At 42.0% G+C, this 23,143-nt stretch overlaps 1 protein-coding gene across 1 annotated transcript in view; it reads right to left on the reverse strand.

Moving 5' to 3' along the window:
* NCMAP (non-compact myelin associated protein) overlaps nt 1–17,238 on the reverse strand; it is a 134,769-nt gene extending 117,531 nt beyond the window's left edge. The window contains exon 1 of the mRNA XM_077296131.1: nt 16,926–17,238. The gene's annotated coding sequence lies outside the window, so the exon portion shown is untranslated. The remainder of the gene's footprint in view (nt 1–16,925) is intronic.
* Nucleotides 17,239–23,143: the final 5,905 nt, after the last annotated feature.

Raw genomic sequence — 23,143 nt, forward strand, 5'->3', positions numbered from 1 at the left:
TCAATACTGAGCAATGGATCTGAATACTTATGACCATATGATATTTCAGTTTTTCTTTTTTAATAAATTTGCAAAAATTACTACATTTCTGTTTTTTTCAGTCAAGATGGGGTGCAGAGTGTACATTAATGAGAAAAAAAATAACTTTTTTGAATTCACAAAATGGCTGCAATGAAAGAAAGAGTGAAAAATTTAAAGGGGTATGAATACTATCCGAACCCACTGAATCTAGTGGGATAGGTAAGGGTACAAATTTAGATAGTAAAATGCTGTCCTAATCTGTTATGGAGACTTTGGTGCTGTCATTGTTAAGGAGACACTAGAGGGAATTTACCAAAAATTGTATTTCACATGTCATTCTTGAAGTGAGGAGATGGCCACTTACTAAAGACTATAGGACAAATGGACACAGAGCGGAGTCCACAGCTCTAAAGGTACCTTCACACATAACGATTTTGTTAACGATATCGTTGCACTGTCACGCTTTTGGTGACGGTGCAACGATCCCGCTTAACGATCTCGTTATGTGTGACAGCGACCAACGATCAGGCCCCTGCTGGGAGATCGTTGGTCATAGGGAATGATCAGGACCTTTTTTTAGTCGCTGATCACCCGCTGTCATCGCTGGATCGGCGTGTGTGACGCCGATCCAGCGATGTGTTCACTTGTAACCAGGGTAAATATCGGGTTACTAAGCGCAGGGCCGCGCTTAGTAACCCGATATTTACCCTGGTTACCATTGTAAAAGTTAAAAAAAAAAACAGTACATACTCACATTCCGATGTCTGTCACGTCCCCTGCCATCAGCTTCTCTGCACTGACTGTCAGCGCCGGCCGTAAAGCAGAGAACAGCGGTGACGTCACCGCTGTGCTCTGCTTTATGGCCGGCGCTGACACAGTCAGTGCGGGAAGCTGATGGCGGGGGACGTGACAGACATCGGAATGTGAGTATGTAGTGTTTTTTTTTTTAACTTTTACAATGGTAACCAGGGTAAATATCGGGTTACTAAGCACGGCCCTGCACTTAGTAACCCGATGTTTACCCTGGTTACCCGGGGACTTCGGCATCGTTGAAGACAGTTTCAACAATGCCGAAGTCGTTCCCCTGATCGTTGGTCGCTGGAGAGAGCTGTCTGTGTGACAGCTCCCTAGCGACCACACAACGACTTACCAACGATCACGGCCAGGTCGTATCGCTGGTCGTGATCGTTGGTAAGTCGTTTAGTGTAACGGTACCTTAAGAGATACAGACTTTTTCCAGCAAAGAGAACTGGTTACATCAATATTATTGTAATTTAGTAGTTCATTTGCTTGATGTGTTTTATTAGTTATTTGCTTGCTCATCAGTTCATCCTCAGGAATCAATGTTTCTATTCAGTGACAGCAAGCAGAGGAAGATGAGTAGGTTAGATCTTATGTATACCTAAGGCCAGACAGTAGATTGTTAAAGGTAAGTGTAAAACAATCCTATCAATCTCATCTGTATCAAGGTCTCACTCCCAAACCTTGGCCCATTGTGTGGTTGGGGATAGTAGACCCAGGGGAGCTGTCACCACTGTGGTCTTACATGCAGTCCCAGGTGATGGAACATGCTTAGTCCTGTGAGCTAAAGGAAAATGTTTAAGGGGGAGGGAAAAAAGACATGAGGGTTGAATCAGGCAGTTGTTGGAGGGACTTTGAAGGGACAGGATCCAAGCTGAGATGGAAGATCTATGGAGTTTTGGAGATCGGTTGCCGGCTGGAGGGGTATCCATGAGCTACGGCTGTGATATCCATCGTCTGGAGGAACATAGGCTGTGACTGCACACTCTACTGGCTACCAAAACCTGTAGGCCATCCAAAAGTTGGGAGACAGTGGTTATCACCTGGTATGGGGCCAGTGGAACTACCAATCTTGGATTGAGAAATTGTGGACTGAGGACATTGTATGTTGGCCATCTACATGGATTTTTTTGTACAATCATGGATGTATGGAATACAAAATAGTTGCATCGTTAACCTGCCTAGGTGATTTTTTTTATAACCCACAACCTCAGATCTTCACAAGTGGTGGCAGCAGTGGGATCACCTATCTCTGGACAGCATACCAGGGAAAGTTACTGATCGATGACTTGGCAGAAGAGATGGCAGACTCCATTTACAAGATGCTCAAGAAGGAGGACCTGAGAGCCCTTTGATCTGAGAGAGCGCTAGAGTGGTGGCTGAAGGACAACCAGGCAACCCTAATACAACGCTTGAATGTCTGGGGCTGTGAACAACCAGATGAGGAGGGACCACAGCTTGGGGACGTCATCCAGATGGTGGAGCATAGACTGATTGAGCTGAGGCGAATGCATGACGAGCTAGGAGAGCGGGACACGGAGATAGAGCGGGCAGCAGTGTTAAGCAAATATCTGGGTGTGCATGTAACAGTACCCCCATCAATTCCCACTCAGAGGGCAGTGGATAACAGGAAAAGTGGGCCCCCATCTTTAAGGTATCAGGCTATACCACAGTTCAGTGAGGACACCTTGAATATTGATGAACATCTCCGGTTATTCGAGAACCTCTGCCTGCTTCATGAGGTGTCAGTCAGTGACAGGCCCAGATTTTTGAGCATTGGCCTGACGGGAAAAGCAAGAGAAGCTTTTAATAACTTGTCTTCTGTGGACTAGAGATGTTACTCAACTGTTTGCAGCGCATTACTAGAGAGGTATGCCGTCACACCTGAAACCTACCGGAGGAAGTTTTGGGATACTGACAAACCTGTTGCACACATGCATCAGGATTCAGGAGTTTGCTAACACACTACATACGGCATGCACTTGGTGAGTCGAAGGACTGGGGGCTCGGGAAGCAGAACATGTCTTAGATATATTCATGCTGGAATAATTTATGTCCAAGCTCCCAGGTGACTTAAAAGAATGGGTGGTGGATAGAAAACCACTCATCCTGGATGAGGCTCCAAGATTGGCTGATTATTGTTCTGCCAATCGATCTGGGCTACGTGAAAGTACAGCCCCCCCTGAGAGTCGCATTCCAGAGCTTACATGGAGGCCAGCAAAACCCATGGACTGACAAGAGGAGGAACTGAGAGGATTTTGGACTTCACAAAGAGGTGAAGGTTTCCTAAGCCCCCAGTGCAGCCCATGTTGGAGCAAGGAGGGTTAAGCTGCCATAACTGTGGACTCATGGGACACTTTTCCAGGGAATGCCGGGAACTTTCTAGCCCACATCATCCACACCCCCAACCGGTGAACACTGTGCTACAATGGGGCTGGAATGCTGAAGGAGAGAGGATCCCACTACCCTGACCAGAAGAGAAAGAGGCATATGTGGTACAAGGACAAGTGCCCCGGACTAGATGGGGCAACTCGGCGACCATGAACCAGCATCTGCAGTCTGTCTGGGTAGAAGGTGTGGAGGCTGTGGGGCTCTGTAACTTAGGAGCTTCTGTCACATTGATCAAAAAACATCTGGCACCGGACCAGTGTATTGTTCTCGGCAGCCAGATGTTAGTCAATGTAGCCAGAGGAGAATCTCTGAACATTCAGAGGGCCCAACTACATTTATACTGGGGTCACAGTCATGGAATTGTGGATATAGGAGTAGTGTGGCACCACTGTTCCCAAGAGATGCCAAAAGCTGTGGGCCAACCAAAAGTTGGGAGACTGTGGGTATCACCTGGTACCGGGCCAGTAGAACTATCAATCTGAGATTGGGAACTTGTGGACTGAGGACATTGTATGTTGGCCATCTATCTGGATTTGTTATACAATCATGGATGTATGGAATAAAAAATAGTTGCATCGTTAACCTGCCTAGGTTATTTTTATAACCCACAACCTCAGATCTTCACACTTGACTCTTTAGTCCACTGGAGTAAGGTGTGACGAATTTATCAATAGCTCCCCCCTCTTAATAAATTCGTGGTATATTTTTGGCTATACACCAACAAATAAAAATTACGGTATGTCAGCAATGAGCTAGCGTAGATTCCAGTTAAATGGTTTTTTGGAGTACATTTCTGGTGACTTTTTCAGACAAGACAATTAGCATCAAAGGAATGATTAATTCCCCCATTTACACAGTGGAGAGACTGTTGCCTCTCATGGGTTTTTAACATAATTGTCTTAATTTATTGGGTTCTGTGACTGTCAATGTTATGTTAGCACTGTCGATTCTACTATGGACTGCTCTCAAAAGACAGATGTGAGAAATATACTGCAAAATGTGTGTAAAACAGACATGTTGATGCTTGATCTATTTTTTAAATGTAGGGACTTGGCAGGTATATACTGTTACTGGTAAATTGCATTTTACCAGAGATATTGGAGTTTCCTAAAAAGGCATGAAGGACATACCCTAAAATGAGAAGATGGAGACTTAAGTCCACCATACTTATCAGATGACTGTTTGCAGAACGATGCTTTGACTGACCATTTGGCCAACCACCATCTTAGCTGGCTCTTCCATGCACACGAGAACTTGTTTGGCAGAGCACTCCTGGGTCTTCCAAAAAAGAGCTGCCACCAGACATGTCTGACAGAGGCTTATCTCTGGGAGAACAAATAGATTGAATCGGACATGCCAAGTCAATATATCACCAGACAATAAATTGTCTGGGGCTCCCATACACAGTGTAACAGCTGAACATTATTCTAATGTGCATGGGGGCCTTTGGGCCCCAATTCGTGTAGGTATGTTCATCAGTTTTCTGGTATAAAACACTTTCAAAATTTTTGGTCAACTAAGAGTTGATGAAACATTTTTCAAACTATGGCATCCTTTCCTCAATTGCTGATAGACTTTTCAAATGGGCTGCGCATGCATGGGGCAGAGCTAAGCCCAGCCATCTAATTCATTAAAATTTATGCCACTTTAGTGGTGTAAATTTTGCCAGAAATCTACTCCAGTTACCGACTGGAGTAATATTTCTAGCGTTAGCACATGGCAGTTGTGAGATGTGCCTAATTCATTAGGTGGTGGGCACCTTTTAATGAGTTAGGAATGTCTCCATAAAGCTGTCCCAGTCAATAAGATTAACGTGCAATCCAACAGTCTTAAAGAGGTTCTGCCACGACCAAAGGTATATTTTAATCAACAGATCTTGGGATAAAAATAAACTTTACAATTGGATGTATTAAAAAAAAGTTCCTGTTCCGAGATAATCTTATAAATGTACCCCTACTGTGTATTGTTTAATGGCTGTGTCTGACTGTGCAGTAGCATAGTCAGATCATCATATCACATCTCCTGGCCAGGGGAGGAAGCAAAAGAGTATACAGACACGACAGCCAATGGGATCACAGCCAATTCTTTCTTTGAGGTAAGCTATTGTTTAAAAATAGGCAGCAAAATGTTTTACTCAGAAAAAGAAGCAGCTGTGATCCCGTGCTATCCTGTTTGTATATTCTCTATTGCTTGCCCTTCTGCCCAGGAGCTGTGGTATGTACAGCCCATGTTCCTGCATTGTGAGACACAGCCATTACACAGTACATAGCAAGGGAACATTTTGAAGATTATTTCAGCATAAGAACATTATTTTTTAACACATCCAATTGTGGAACTTATTTTTATTCCAGGACCTGTTGGTTAAAATGTACTTTTGTTCGTGGCACAAACTCTTTAATAAGGCCCTCGGGGTCTTTTTAGTACCTTTTCACCTGGCTTTAAGGCTAGGGTCATACTACCATTTTTTCTTCATTCGAGAAAATCAGTCCAATTATGTTAACCACACTCTGATCAGAGATTGATCAGAATGTGATCAGAGTGGTATCCAATTCTCTCAGAGGTGGGGAAAAAAAATGTCTCCACCTTCTACATTATGTCAGTCCGTGAACATCAGACTGCTCAAGGATATCATCCGAATGAGGTCCGAATTTTTTCACAGACACAGACATAAATGGCTGAGTGCAATACGATTCTTGGAGGCAAATTGTACATGCTGCGATTTTTTTCTTCAGACTTGTGGTTTCAAGATGTTTTTGGCTGATTCCTTACTTTTTAAAAAGTCATTAAATTTGGAGGAAATGTGCTCCAGTTTCCCCTGAAATCATTTCATGTTTGCTAATTATTTTGATGCAAACTTTGCGCCATATAGCTAAAGGTGTGTCTTTTTAACCCCTTAACAACCGCCGATACGCCTTTTAACGGCGGTAGTTAAGGGTACTTAAACCACAGTGCCGTTAATTAGTGTGGAAAAAGTGTATAGCGCCCCCCAGAGTCGGATTTTCTCTGGGATCTCAGTTGCAGGGGGTAGCCGAGACCCCAGAGAACATGATTCAGATCGGCTTTTACCGACCCCCGGGTTGCGATCGCCGGTAAATTAACAGTTTACCGGCGGCAGCAAAAAAAAATGGCGATTTGCCATTTAATTTCTCTGTCTTCTGATGTGATTGCACATCAGAGGACAAAGAAATGGGGTCCCCGATCACCCCCCGATACTTACCCGGGCCGTGTCCCCGGTGCTCCTCGTGGTTCCCCATGGGCGCCATCTTCTTCTGGCAAAAAAATGGCTGGCGCGTGTGCAGTGCGCCCGCCGGCCGGCACCCGACAGACCCCAAAGAACATGATTGGGGTAAGGTTTTACCGACTCCTGTTTTGCAATCATCGTTAATTAACCGTTTACCGCTGACCACAAAAAATAAAAAATGCGATGCCTGTCATTCTCTGTCCTCTGATGTGATCGCACATCAGAGGACAGAGAAATAGGGGGATCGGGGACCCTGTCATACCTACCAGTGTCCCTGGGTCCTCCTGCGTCCCCTGCTGGCCGCCGGCTTCTTCCTCCGGTAAGAAAATGGCGGGTGCATGCGCAGTGCGCCCGCCGTGATCTGCTGGCCGGCAGAGGAAGATTCTTCCCCCTTGTTTCATTTTGGTCACTGTGATAGATCCTATCACAGTAATCAAAATAAAAAAAATAGCAAATAACCCCTCCCTTTATCACCTCTTTAGTTAGGAAAAAATAATAAAATAAAAAAAGTATGTATTTCCATTTTCCAATTAGGGTTACAGTTGGGCTAAAGTTAGGGTTAGGGTTGGGGCTAAAGTTACGGTTATGGTTGGGGCTAAAGTTAGGGTTAGGGTTGGGGCTAAAGTTAGGGTTAGGGTTGGGGCTAAAGTTAGGGTTAGGGTTGGGGCTAAAGTTAGGGTTGGGGCTAAAGTAAGGGTTGGGCTAGGGTTGGGGCCAAAGTTAGGGTTAGAGTTGAGGTTAGGGTTAGGGTTGGGATTAGGGTTTGGATTAGGGTTAGGGTTAGCATTAGGGTTAGGTTTGAGGTTAAGGTTGAGATTAGGATGAGGGGTGTGTTGGGCTTAGGGTTTTGATTAGAGTTATGGTTAGAGTTGGGATTAGGGTTAGGGGTGTTTTGGGGTTAAGGTTGTGATTAGGGTTATGGTTAGGGTTGGGATTAGGATTATGAATCGGGTAGGGATTAGGGTTAGGGGTGTGTTGGGGTTAGGGTTGGAGTTAGAATTGGGGGGTTTCCACTGTTTAGGTACATCAGGGGGTCTCCAAACGCGACAGCCAATTTTGCACTCAAAAAGTTAAATGGTGCTCCCTCCCTTCTGAGCTCTGCCGTGCGCCCAAACAGTGGTTTACCCCCACATATGGGGCATCAGTGTACTCAGGACTAATTGGACAACAACTTTTGGGGTCCAGTTTCTCCTGTTACACTTACAAAAATACAAAAAATTTGGGGCTAAAAAATCATTTTTGTGGAAAAAAAAAAAGATTTTTTATTTTCACAGCTCTGCGTCAAACTTCTGTGAAGCACTTGGGCATTCAAAATGCTCACCACATATCTAGATAAGTTCCGTGGGGGGTCTAGTTTTCAAAATGGGGTCAATTGTGGGGGGTATCTACTGTTTAGGTACATCTGGGGCCCTGAAAATGCAACATGATACCCGCAGACCATTCCATCAAAGTCTGCATTTTAAAACATCACTACTTCCCTTCCGAGCCCCGATGTGTGCCCAAACAGTGGTCCCCCCCACACAGGGGGTATGAGCATACTCAGGACAAATTGGACAACAACTTTTGGGGTCCAATTTCTCCTGTTACCCTTGGGAAAATGAAAAGTTGGGGGCTAAAAAAATCATTTTTGTGGAAAATAAAATATTTTTTATTTTCACGACTCTGCATTATAAACTTATGTGAAGCACTTGAGGGTTCAAAGTGCTCACAACGCATCTAGATATGTTCCTTCGGGGGTCTAGTTTCCAAAATGGGGTCACTTGTGGGGGGTTTCTAATGTTTAGGTACATCAGGGGCTCTGCAAACGCAACATAACGCCCGCAGACCATTCTATCAAAGTCTGCATTCCAAAACGGCACTCCTTCCCTTCCGAGCTCTGCCATGAGCCCAAATGGTGGTTCCCCCCCCACATATGGGGTATCAGCGTACTTGATACATTGTAATTGATACATTGTCCAATAAATTTTGGGGTTTAATTTCTCCTGTTACCCTTGTGAAAGTAAAAATTTAGGGATGAAAAGATCATTTTTGTGGAAAAAATATGAATTTTTATTTTCATGGCTCTACATTATAAACTTCTGTGAAGCAGTTGGGGTTTCATAGTGCTCACCACACATCTAGATAAGCTCTTTCGGGGGTCTACTTTCCAAAATGGGGTCAATTGTGGGGGGGTTTCTACTGTTTATGCACATCATGAGCTTTGCAAATGCAACATGACGCCCGAAGACCATTCCATCAAAGACTACATTTTAAAACGTCTCTACTTCCCTTCCGAGCCCCGATGTGTGCCCAAACAGTGGTCCCCCCACATATGGGGTATCAGCCTACTCAGGACAAACTGGACAACAAATTTTGGGTGTCCAATTTCTCCTGTTACCCTTGAGAAACTTAAAAATTGTGGGCTAAAAAATCATTTTTGAGAAAAAGAAAAACGATTTTTTATTTTCACGGCTCTACGTTATAAATTTCTGTGAAGCACTTGGGGGTTCAAAGTGCTCACCACACATCTAGATAAGTTCCTTAAGGGGTCTAGTTTCCAAAATGGGGTCACTTGTGGGGGTTTCTACTGTTTAGGCACATCAGGGGCTCTCCAAACGCAACATGGCGTCCGATCTCAATTCCAGCCAATTCTGCATTGAAAAAGTCAAACAGAACTCCTTCTCTTCCAAGCTCTGCCATGCGCCCAAACTGTGGTTTACCCCCATATATGGGGTATTGGCGTACTCAGGACAAATTGCACATCGACTTTTGTGGTCTAATTTCTCCTGTTACCCTTGTGTAAATAAAAATTTGGGGGCAAAAAAATCATTTTTGTAGAAAAAATGCGATTTTATATTTTCACGGCTCTACGTTATAAACTTCTGTGAAGCACTTGGGGGTTCAAAGTGCTCACCACACATCTAGATAAGTTCCTTAAGGGGTCTAGTTTCCAAAATTGTGTGACTTGTGGGGGGTTTCCACTGTTTAGGCACATCAGGGGCTCTCCAAACGCGACATGGTGTCCGATCTCAATTCCAGCCAATTCTGCATTGAAAAAGTCAAACGGTGCTCCTTCTCTTCCAAGACCTGCCGTGCACCCAAACAGTGGTTTACTCCCACATATGGGGTATCGGCATATTCAGAAGAAATGGCACAAACATTTTTGTTGTTCACTTTCTCTTTTTACGCTTGTGAAAATAAAAAAAATTGATTCTGAAGTAAAATGTTTGCAAAAAAAGTTAAAGGGTTAATAATCTTCTTGAATGTGGTTTTGAGCACCTTGAGGGGTGTAGTTTTAGAATGGTGTCAAGTTTGGGTATTTTCTGTCATGTATACCCCTCAATGTGACTTTAAATGTGAGATGGTCCCTAAAAAAGATGGTTTTCTAAATTTTGTTGTAAAAATGAGAAATCGCTGGTCAACTTTTAACCCTTATAACTTCCTAACAAAAAAAAAGTTTCCAAAATTGTGCTGATGTAAAGTAGACATGTGGGATACTGTATGTTACTTATTAACTATTTTGTGTGACATATCTCTCTGATTTAAGGGCATAAAAATTCAAAGTTTGAAAATTGCAAAATTTTAAAAATTTTCGCCGTATTTAGTTTTTTTTTATACATAATCGCAAGTAATATCGAAGAAACTTTACCACTAACATGAAGTACAATATGTGATGAAAAAACAATCTCAGAATCAGCAGGATCCGTTGAAGCGTTCCAGAGTTATAACCTCATAAAGTGACAGTGGTCAGAATTGTAAAAACTGGCTCAGTCATTAAGTACCAAATTAGCTCTGTCACTAAGGGATTAAGCTACAATGTCACAAAACTGGTTAAAGAAAAAAATAAACACCATTATTAACTTTGTGCCCAATTTGATTATTTGGTGTAAAAAATTGCAATGAATACCACAAAAAAAGAAAAGTGACTTTAAAAAAATTGCAATTGAAGAATTGTGTCCTTAGTGCTACTGCCCATACACCATTCTTGAATGGGGGTCTTTATCGTTTGTGCCATACATGTTAAAGGTTTTGATGCCTACAAGCAAAAATTCACTAGAAAAATAAAGCCTTAAAAGTTTTAATCTTCAAGATATGAGAAAACTTGTGTTTGCTTTGCTGTGCACACATTATGGATACAGTAAACAGGTGTACTTATGAAACCTCCGTGGAACATGACCTGTGTTACAGCTATACACTTCCCATTTGTTGTTTGGACTCGGCACAAAATCCGAATAGGTTAATGATTCATAATCACCAGGTTGAATTTGCAGTGCACAGTGGTAATAGCTCCTGGCAGATATGTTGAGATATTACAATTGTATATTAACTTTTCACCTTGTTTCCAGCCTATAGAAGTCAACTGTAAATTATATTTAACATTTCAGTGACTGTGAGGAAAACCTTGGTTACACGATCTGCAACGTACCAGTTAATCTTCTAACTGCATCATTTGTTTCATCTCGAACACCTGAGTCATTTAGAAAGACATAGAGCATTACCTGCTGATGTCCAGTAACCAGTATTTCTGGATTCAGATGTGAGACACCTACGTCTCCAGAAGAATATACTGGAAGACATTAAGTACTGTATGCAGTTGTCTCTATTGCTCAACATATAGCCCAGTGCTTTTCAGATTCCTTTGAACTGTTCACATGAATTTGGAGCAAGCCAGCAGTGACAGATCAAACCCACCCCACATCATTGGGTCAAAAATTGAGAGGCAGAAGCAATGTGTGATTTTTTTTCTGTATAGTTACCCTCAAGGCTAATTGTGATGGACAGTCTCACATTATGAAAGACTTTCTACACTGAAATACAACTCTGTTTTCTTAGTATCGGCCAAGAGTCAAAATATATTAATTTCACAATGACTCATTCCCCAAGTGACTCTATAAGTAACCAAAGCTATTCACGAATTGTAAAATGGTTGCAAGCAACCCTTATTGAGGTAAATGAAGTGAGGGATGGTTCCATGAGTCATCATTGTGCAAGAGAAGAGTTTGACACCTCATACAAAGATTGCCCAATAAGTATCGCTATGATTGTGAAGTTATTACCTGGTGAGAGAATAGAGATATATCTTACTAACATTGGGATAGTGCAAGGGCATGGAGATCTAGCTTTGGCAGCTTTCCTACCCTGTTTTTATTATATTTTATCATAATCCTGGTGTAAATTATACTAAGAATAAAACTTTGATTAAGATTGATGAAGTTTTTAATATGTTCATATGTACAAGTGTCTTTTGCAGTGCATCAATATTGTGTGCCAACAGTAGAGCCATCATGGCTTTTGTTGTGAATTCTGCTCTTGGGCTCCCTCCGGTGGTTGTAAGTGGTAGCGCTGCTGTCTCTGAATCGCAGCATTTATCAGGTGTGTTCACTTTCTGCAAATCTGACTGGGCTATTTAGTCTTGCTTCACCCTTTAGTCAGTGCCAGTTGTCCATTGTTCCTGGAGGATTCACATCTCTGCCTGGTCTCTCCTGCTTTGCAGTTCTTTTCAACAAAGATAAGTTCTGGCCTTGTTTTTTTGCTGTCCATATGCTGTGGCCTGATTGTTCAGTTCTTTTCCATGTTTTTTGTCTTGTCCAGCTTGGTCTGTATAAGGATTTGTTTAGCCAAGCTGGTATCTCTGGAGATGCAGATACACCCTCCATATCTTTAGTTAGCTGTGGAGTTTTTGTATTTTCTGTGGTGGATATTTTCTAGTGTTTTTATACTGACCGCATAGTACTCTGTCCTATCCTTTCTATTTAGCGAGAAGTGGCCTCCTTTGCTAAATTCTGATTTCAGTCTGTGTATGTTTTTTCCCTCTCCTCTCACAGTCAATATTTGTGGGGGGGCTGTCTGTCCTTTGGGAATTTTCTCTGAGGCAAGATAGTTTTCCCTTTTCTATCTCTAGGGGTAATTAGTCCTCCGGCTGTGTCGAGATGTCCAGGGAGTGCTAGGTACATTCCACGGCTACTTCTAGTTGCGGTGTTAAGTTCAGGGTCTGCGGTCAGTACAGGTACCACCTTCTCCGGAGTACGTCTCATGCTGCTCTTAGGCCACCTGATCATAACAGGCTTTGATTCATCGAAGTATTCTCGCCACATTTCTGGAGTAAAATACTTTTAAAAAGTCTCAACATTTTGTGCAACTTGGAGTTACGACTTTTGGTGTTTCCATGCCAGTCCCAGTAAGATCTGGGAAGAGCATGGACTGGAAGGAGTGTGGTGATGTCTGCCCAACAAATTCTTCAAAAGTTATGACACATTAGTGGTGTAATTTACCCCACAAACGTACTAAAGCCTTTGATTGGTGAAATATTTATAGCCAGGCGCATGCAAGTGATAAGATGTACCTTACATATTAAGTAGCATGTGCCTCTTAATGAATTAGAGGCATCTTACTTCAGCATGCACATCATGAACACAGGTGTATGAAACACCAGTCATGCCGTTTGCTTAAAGAAGTCTGATGCATTTTGGACTAATCTAATCATAAAAGTTTTATAAATAATGTTACTCATTGCTCATTATGAAATTTAGAAACTCAACATTTGCCAGTATTGGTGAGCCATGCACCCTTGTAAGATCGTCTCATGGCATTTTGTGCAATGAACTTATGTGGCACATGAATAATATTTCCAACAAGATTCCATGCCAGAATGTAATTTTGTGGTGCATTTAGTAATTGTCACTGCCCTTTTTCCTACATGGGAACAAGGTTATATTTAGGAAAAGGCAAACTGAGCTTTCGACTAGTGTTTACAACAGATAGGAATCCTAGTGCCAACCTAAACTCACCATTACCCAATGCTCTATGATCAAACTATTTGGGAAACAAATTATTGTATTATTTAAGTTCTTTAAGGGTATGTTATTTGGATAGTGAACCTTTAAGGGAACCTGACAGGTCATATGTTTGAGTCTGAAACGCCACAGTGTAAAATAAATAGTATAATAGCCGCCAGGACTAAGCCGCATGGGAGACTAGTTGGACAGAAAGGTCCCTGGCAGTGTCTTTCTGTCCGCTGACCCGGAGCAACAGGAAACCGCTGGGTACCTGTTTGTCCAACGAGTCACCATTGCCGATATTAAACTGTGTTTTTCTCTGAACAAAGAGGTTATTTTCACAAGACAATACCTTGAAAGCTTGAAAGCTATTCTCATAATTTGCTGAAACTACAGAGCAATTCTTTAGAGGAGGCTTACAGTTCGATACGTAGGGTAAATAGCCATGTTACATTAGCTACAGTGTTGCTCAATAGCAGTACTCGGGATCAAAGTACATTTTGTTTTATATCCAAGAGAAATCTTGCTCATAATATATACAGCTATACTCACATCTGCATTTATGAAACCCATATACATACTATCATTTTCTGACTTATTTACTTTAAAGCTCAGTTCTGCTTAGCTTGTAAACTCAGAGTGAGGGTTAAGTTACTTTAACCGCTCTTAAGAATGCCATTTATAGACTAGAAAACTGTCAGCTGGCAATGATTTTGATTATACCCATAAGATTTCGTCTTAACCCATAAAGCCTCTCAATTCTTCTGCATATCTTTACTGGGCAACATGTTTTTCATTACGTGGGACCAATTGAGGGGGAAGTCTTATGTGGGAAAACAGCTTGTATAGCATAGAATATGAAAGTGAACAGTTTGATACTCAAACTACTTAAAAACCACTTCCCCCATAAAAAATCCTTTGAGAGACTGGGAGTTATCTCCAAGGGAATATTGACTGACCCCAAAAACATTAAATTGGCAGTGTTCAAGATTTTTCCTCGAAACCCATTTTGCTCAAATAAAAAAATATTCATAGAAGATTTTCTGTCCTGGGGGATCATCTATGGGGAACATTGAGACCTATAATCAAGGAAGTGATTCTTAGAATTGGAATCAATGTGAATACTTTTCTGCCCAATGATGAGAGAAGTATTCTTGGAGTGATACCTTTATTGGCTAACCAGAAAATAATATGTTTGCAAGCTTTCAGAGCTTTCATTGGGCAGAAAAGTATTCACATTGATTTTTCTGGCTAACACGGTACCACAATACAATTTGTTATTGTACATCATTAGAATTGGAATAGAAGACCTAAATGGGAATGCTCTAAATGTCTAAATTTGAACATCTCTTAATTGTGGTACTTTATTCTCACCCTAAATACAAGTCAAAGTCTTTCCATGGCTCATTTCAACAGTGGCAGCTAATCGTCCACTAATTTACATGTTTCCACCCATTATCCTTAAATGAGGATTGACCTTCTTTTTCACTAGGCTTGTGATTGAGGTAAATGCTGTATCTTCTGTTTAAGGAGGCTTTGCTCTCATCCACTGTACTAAAGGGCAGAGTTAAAGGGCTTTTCTGTTGCTGGTACTTAAGATAAAGATATGGACTTGGACATTTTTGACTGGTGACAGGAGTTTCAGTCAGAGCAGTTCTAAAGGCTTCACCATACATTGGTTAAAATTGTCCAAACCCATTAATTTCAGTGGAACCGGCTAACCATCAGATGTGAATGAGGGCCTCTTAACTCCTTCAGCCTTGCATATGCATATATACATTGGATTAATGATGACAGACTATAACTATTTTCACAGGTTCGGTCAATAATCTGTTTATAGGGGTACTGGCCAACTGATTATTGGGAGAGATATGCTGCTGTTTTCATCCCTCTCACCATTGAAAACATATTTTGATATGATTCAACCAAACATTTGTCAGTGAGCAACCAATATAACTAGCCAACAACAAATCGTCATTATTTGGAATGAAGTTGGCCTTGTTTGAAACGTTCGGCCAATAGTCAGACAGAATATCTTTTCTCCCTTCAATATGTATGGTCAGTCTTAACAACTGTATTGGGCAATATAGACTAATATATGTATGACTGCCTTCTTTCAACAGGTCTTCAACCATCAACCTGCTTCGATCTAATGTGTACGGTCACCAATAAGGAAGACAACCATCACTACCCCACGGCTCCTTTATGAACATGGATTTTGCTCTTAAGCACTCATTATAATGACTACAGTTGCAAGTTTTATGACAGAGGGAAAGGATTTCCCAATATTTACTTTAGGTTAGCATTATCAGTAAGATGTTAGATAATAGGTATGTATTAAAGAAAAGGAAATGTACAAATCCATTAAGGTTGGCCTGTCCTGTCTTAAGTCGATCTGTTTTTGTAAAGTCATTTTATTATATATTTTTTAGCATAGCTGGTGCAATTTAATGTAGTTGTGCTGTGGTATATGACGGGTAGCATATGGATAGCTGAAATGACATTGTATTTAATTACAGATCAAGCTTTATAGTAATCGTGACCCAATATTATTCTTGGATGGAAAAGCATTGTGGTTTTACATTGCATGCAGTGTTAGATACAAATTACTAACCATCATTTTAATTAATCATTCTGTATAGAATATTCTGCTTAATATAGTACTTCAATATTATAGCTTAAGGCTACATTCACACGCTCTGGCTATGCACCGCTCTATCCACTGTAGTAATGGGTGGGATTTTTAGTGATTCCATACGACCAATGAGGCTTGGAACGTCATCATTTCTAGGGCATAATTTATAACCCATAGTTAGAAATTTAGTAAGCATCGCTTGTAAAAGTAGTTCTAGGAACATTTCAGAATGATAATTTACAAAATTACAAGAAAACCATTTTTTACACAACTCTATGAATTAATGCACATTTTAGCCATAAATTTTAGGGAAATGATAATGAAGCAGCTCTCTGTCAGAACCTGGGCTAAGCATGCTATAAAGTCAAATTTTATTTTTGTAAACATGAATTATTATTAATAATATTATTATATTTGCAATTATATGAATTATCATAATATTTCTATAAGTATATGCATATTCTAATATTTGTAATTATATTATTATAATATTTTTCAACATTGGGATATTTTTTAGTAATAAATAATTTCATTGATTAACACAAGAAATATTTGATCACGCTACAAAAATCTGCAGCCAGTCTCATAATAGATTATTGATCATCAGAATCTTCAAAAGGCTACAGGCATGGTATGAATTTGACTAACAATAATTAATTTATAGGTGAAAAAAATATTTTCACGAGAAGTAAGAAGACTTGGGTTAGTCCCATCCTATCATTTCAACACCACAGATGCAAAAATGGATCATTGCATCTAGAAGATATCACACAGTTCTGATAAGATTTTGTGGAAACCTTATGGGCATATCCCGCTTAATGAGTTCACCCATACGGAAGACACAGCAACTATAAAAACTTTCATCAGAGATTTCAGGTGAAAACTGTTCGGAACTGTGTGGCTCTGTAACAAGGAAGTTTTGCTGTACAGTGTGGAAGTTAAGTCTAAGAGAAACAAGTATATGGTAAGATTTCGAAGAAGAAACTTATTTTTAGAATTAAACAGAGATTACTGTTAAATCCGTACAAATCTAAAATTGGCTATAAAATGTTAGATAAAAGCAGAGAAGCTTATCGCTTACCTGTGCTTACAGCTAGAAAGTGGATAGATTTCCTCACGAATTGAAATAGGTAAAATCTCTGCTTTTCTTACACTCAACACCTCTTCTTCCTTTTCACCATGATGATCCCCGGTGTTTAGTGACTGAATTTCTGTGTAAAATCAGATGTAGTTCCTATCCTCCAGAGTTAGTTCATCGCCATATTGAAACTATAACGTGATCCTGTTTTTCTGGCTCAACCACTCCTTGTTCAGGTGTACAGTGACTTTTTTTTTCTTCTTTATTAATCTCTCTCCTCCTCCTTCACTCCTGTCCACTGTGTATTCTGTAAATCAGTAGCTGCAGACAGACGACTGATTCTACTCCCACCTCCCCCTGGGTAATTGCCATGAACCACAGACCCACCCCACGCTTCTTACAGTATCATTGCTAAACTGTGATGAATTTTACAGAAAATTAGGCTGTTTACGTGCTCCGCTCAGTAGAAAACAGCACAAATAGCCCTGGTGAACTAGAATAGGTGAGTCCATAAATTGCTCCTTTGTTTCCAGAAGACTGTGATCTTTGTGGCATTTTTAATTCTGCAGAATTCCAGGCTGGAGGTCGAACAAGCAACTCTCCTGTTTCTGACTTAAAAATAGAAGCACATTTATAAGAATCGCAGAGGCAGATGGTAAAGAGAGTAGGCAAGATGTGCAGAAGATTGCGAATGAATGCGGACTTTTGGGAGACAGAATGTTCAACGTGATAAATGTCTCCCAAAAATGAGAAATACAATTTACACAGTTTTTTTTATATATTTTCTAAGAATATTCCAAGGCACCCTTCCTTTACGGCATTTAGTGCATTCATTAAAGGTTTTTAAAGCACCACTCTAGTGTTTTTTTTCAGTTTATCACTGGAGTGGGGCTTTGATTCTAAGGCCCCTTGCACCTACTCTCACACTTACCTGTCACCGTCTTTTCCTTTTATCACCACTGCTCCTGTCGGTCTCCCGCAGTTTGTGACCTACAGGATTGCTCCAGTGTTTCTGGAACAAGCCGGAGGTCACTAATCAATGTAAATCTATGAAGGTCTCGTTCTGGCTCTCATAGAGTTACTTTGAGAGATTGCTACTGTTACTTCTGACTTACGGCCAATCAGAAGTTGCGGTCAAAAGATGGCACCACGGGACAGGAGCCATGCCAAAAACAGTTGAAGACCCCTAATGGTGAGTATAAGACCGGTGGTAGGGGTAATCTCTGCTTATGATTTCTAGTCTAAAATATTGTACAATAGCGGAATAGATCTCATTACATTATCCCCAGTAACTATCAAGGCATCCAGGCACATGATACATATCAAAATATTACCTGAAAAGATTTTGTGTGAATAGTGCATTTGTTGCTTGCATGTAAACAGTGAGCAACAGGAGTGGAAATACCATACCATATATGCACATTAGGGGATCACCGCAACTTAAAGAGAATCAGTCACAAGGTTTTCGCTACCTCACTTGAGAGCAACATAATGTAGGGGCAGAAATCCTGATTCCATCATGGTATCAATTATTGGGTTGCTTGCTGCAGTTTAAAAAAAAATCAATTTGTTTTCTGCAGGTCTATCAGTTCTCTGAATGTTGAGCTCTTCATAACCCTGCCCACACTACTGTGCACACTGTGTAGAGGCAGAAAACTGCCAGTTAATGGTGGAGGTGGGGCTTTGCAGAGCTCATGAATATGGAGGACTACATGGCAGCAGGTTTGTTAACACTATACTAATAATCTCCTGCTTTCAAAAATACAGCAATCATCTCAGTACCTTAGACATCACTGAAATCAGGGTTTCTATCTCTCTGCTGCTCTCAGATTAAGTAGCAAAATCCTGCTGACAGATTCCTGTTAAGAGAAATTAGCTCCTGGAAAAGTCAGGGACTCACTGTTCTTGGTGTTCACCCCTTGATAAGCTTCTGATAAACCATACATTTTCAGTCAGTTAGGCAGTTATGACATCGCAAATTTCTTACTGTTGGGACATTATTTAACAACGGAGAGTCATTGAAATGTACTGCTGTGACATCACAAGTGCGTTTCTGTCATGAAAGATACTTTGACATGACATCCCTAGAGGGCTTAAGACTAGTTGTACTGTAACATCATCATGTTGTTTTCATCAGGTAAGCTGTTGTGACATCAGAACACTTCTCCCACCCTACACAAAATAAAGCTGATGTGACATCACAAATAGGTTTCAGTCCAAAAAGCAACGCTGACTTCACGAGATGATTTCAGTCAGGAAAGTTACTGTGATACAGCAAAAGTGTTTTTAATCCCTTCACCCCGAAGCCTGTTTTCAACTTCCTGACCAGGCCATTTTTTTCAATTCTGACCACTAGGGTTGAGCGACTTTCATTTTTTAAAGATCGAGTCGGGTTTTGTGAAACCCGACTTTGTCCAGAGTCGAGTCGAGTGCAGTCGGCCGATTATCGCTAAAAGTCGGGGATCGACCGAAACACGAAACCCAATGCAAGTCAATGGGGAAGCATAGTCGGCAGTGAGTGGAGGCCAGGAAAACACCTACAGTGCCCATTTTAATGCCAAAAACATCCATTCTTGTTTCTGAAGCTTGTCAATCTTAATTAACTTTATAATAATAGTTGTTCAATGGAACTTGGGGGTCATTTGGCAAAAGTTGTGGGGGGTAGGGCTGGTTCAAGGTTTTAGTGGGCCCAGGAATCGTGGACTACGTCACGGCAGTGGAGCAGGGAGAGGTAAGTATTTCAACGTTGCAAGTGCTGTGATCCTGAGCAAGCAGGGGGGCACACTCGTTCGCATTGGCACTGGCACAGGGCCCCTCAAAGTACAGCGGTGTGTTTGCACGGCGGGGGCGCCTCCCACCAGCAGCGACACTTTTGCGTACTCTGAGGGGCCCTGTGCCAGTGATGTCGCCAACGAGTATGCCCCCCCACCTGATGAAGGAACCTGCACTTTCATCTGCACCTTCCTCTTTGTCCCTGTGTAAGGTGGTATAACATGCGGGAAGGGGAACCTTACTTTCAGCAGGGTCAGATTCTGGCTGTGTAGAGTGCAAGGGGAATGTAGTGGTCTAGGTCAATGTACCAGCAGACTCATCTAGCAGTGGCTGGGCAATGGGCAGGATGAGGAGGAAACAGATATAGGGCCAAAGAATAAAGTAGGCTAAATGCAGTTCAAAATTGGTAACAGGACTAAACAGGCGGCATTGCTTTGTTCAGTGGAGTAGCAAACCCAGGAGCAGCAGACACTGTTTTAAGGGCCCAAACACACTAATAGGCCAAATGCAGTTTAATATCTGATACTTTAGGCCAAAAGCCTAAAGACTGAAGCTCAGCTTTATTCAGTTGAGGGCAAACACCAGGGAGGGGCAGACACCGTTAGTAGGCCCTAACCACCAATTTTTAAAAACACAGCACTTAATGAGAGCCAGAAGGTTGAAGCTCAGCTTTATTCAGTTGAGGAAAAACACCAGGCAGGGGCAGACACCGTTAGTAGGCCGTAACCAAAGTTGAAGGCCAAATGCAGTTTAATATCTGATACTATAGGCCGAAAGCCAGAAGGTAGAAGCTCAGCTTTATTCAGTTGAGGGCAAACACCAGGGAGGGGCAGACACCGTTAGTAGGCCCTAACCACCAATTTTGAAAACACAGCACTTAATGAGAGCCAGAAGGTTGAAGCTCAGCTTTATTCAGTTGAGGAAAAACACCAGGCAGGGGAAGACACCGTTAGTAGGCCGTAACCAAAGTTGAAGGCCAAATGCAGTTTAATATCTGATACTATAGGCCGAAAGCCAGAAGGTGGAAGCTCAGCTTTATTCAGTTGAGGTCAACACCAGGGAGGGGCAGACACCGTTAGTAGGCCTTAACCACCAATTTTTTAAAACACAGCACTTAATGAGAGCCAGAAGGTTGAAGCTCAGCTTTATTCAGTTGAGGAAAAACACCAGGCAGGGGCAGACACCGTTAGTAGGCCGTAACCAAAGTTGAAGGCCAAATGCAGTTTAATATCTGATACTATAGGCCGAAAGCCAGAAGGTGGAAGCTCAGCTTTATTCAGTTGAGGGCAAACACCAGGGAGGGGCAGACACCGTTAGTAGGCCCTAACCACCAATTTTTTAAAACACAGCACTTAATGAGAGCCAGAAGGTTGAAGCTCAGCTTTATTCAGTTGAGGAAAAACACCAGGCAGGGGCAGACACCGTTAGTAGGCCGTAACCAAAGTTGAAGGCCAAATGCAGTTTAATATCTGATACTATAGGCCGAAAGCCAGAAGGTGGAAGCTCAGCTTTATTCAGTTGAGGTCAACACCAGGGAGCAGCAAACAGAGGTATTATGCCCCAACCAGCACTTAAAAAAAAAAAATAAAAATTAGAGCCAGAAGGTTGAAGCTCAGCTTTATTCAGTTGAGGAAAAACACCAGGCAGGGGCAGACACCGTTAGTAGGCCGTAACCAAAGTTGAAGGCCAAATGCAGTTTAATATCTGATACTATAGGCCGAAAGCCAGAAGGTGGAAGCTCAGCTTTATTCAGTTGAGGGCAAACACCAGGCAGGGGCAGACACCGTTAGTAGGCCGTAACCAAAGTTGAAGGCCAAATGCAGTTTAATTTCTGATACTATAGGCCGAAAGCCAGAAGGTGGAAGCTCCGATTTAGACAGTGGAGGACAATTTGAATTAGGGACTGCAGACAGACTTAGTAGGCTGTCCCCTGAGGACCATGCATCCACCACATTAACCCATTGCACCGTAATGGACACGTAATCTTCCGTGGCCATGCCTACAGGTCCATGCGTCTGTTGTCAGGTGCACCTTTGTACTCACAGATTGCCAGAGTGCATGGACAATGCGGTCTTTTACATGCTGGTGGAGGGTTGGGATGGCTTTTCTCTCAAAAGAAGTGTCGACTGGTTAGCTTGTAGCGTGGTACAGCGTAGTCCATCATGGCCTTATTAATAGTAAATAAAATATATAACTAGGCTCTATGAACTTTTAAATAGGTTCCAGGGGTACACGGGCAGCATTGGTGTGGTCAGTGGAGGAGTATTGCAAGTAGGGGCCGCAGACAGGCTAACAAAGGCCTAAAATAACAAACAATAGGCAGGCATGGCAGTTTTAAATCGGTTACATGGATACACAGGCAGGCAGCATTGTGGTCAGTGGAGGAGTATTGCAAGTAGGGGCCGCAGACAGGCTATCAAAGGCCTAAAATAACAAACAATAGGCAGGCATGGCAGTTTTAAATCGGTTACATGGATACACAGGCAGGCAGCATTGTGGTCAGTGGAGGAGTATTGCAAGTAGGGGCCGCAGACAGGCTAACAAAGGCCTAAAATAACAAACAATAGGCAGGCATGGCAGTTTTAAATCGGTTACATGGATACACAGGCAGGCAGCATTGTGGTCAAAGGAGGAGTATTGCAAGTAGGGGCCGCAGACAGGCTATCAAAGGCCTAAAATAACAAACAATAGGCAGGCATGGCAGTTTTAAATCGGTTACATGGATACACAGGCAGGCACTCCAGGCAGCATTGTGGTCAGTGGAGGAGTATTGCAAGTAGGGGCCGCAGACAGGCTATCAAAGGCCTTAAATAACAAACAATAGGCAGGCATGGCAGTTTTAAATCGGTTACATGGATACACAGGCAGGCACTCCAGGCAGCATTGTGGTCAGTGGAGGAGTATTGCAAGTAGGGGCCGCAGACAGGCTATCAAAGGCCTAAAATAACAAACAATAGGCAGGCATGGCAGTTTTAAATCGGTTACATGGATACACAGGCAGGCAGCATTGTGGTCAGTGGAGGAGTATTGCAAGTAGGGGCCGCAGACAGGCTATCAAAGGCCTTAAATAACAAACAATAGGCAGGCATGGCAGTTTTAAATCGGTTACATGGATACACAGGCAGGCACTCCAGGCAGCATTGTGGTCAGTGGAGGAGTATTGCAAGTAGGGGCCGCAGACAGGCTATCAAAGGCCTAAAATAACAAACAATAGGCAGGCATGGCAGTTTTAAATCGGTTACATGGATACACAGGCAGGCACTCCAGGCAGCATTGTGGTCAGTGGAGGAGTATTGCAAGTAGGGGCCGCAGACAGGCTATCAAAGGCCTTAAATAACAAACAATAGGCAGGCATGGCAGTTTTAAATCGGTTACATGGATACACAGGCAGGCACTCCAGGCAGCATTGTGGTCAGTGGAGGAGTATTGCAAGTAGGGGCCGCAGACAG

Source organism: Ranitomeya variabilis, chromosome 3, assembly GCF_051348905.1.
Source record: "Ranitomeya variabilis isolate aRanVar5 chromosome 3, aRanVar5.hap1, whole genome shotgun sequence".
NCBI classification, from domain to species: Eukaryota; Metazoa; Chordata; class Amphibia; order Anura; family Dendrobatidae; genus Ranitomeya; species Ranitomeya variabilis.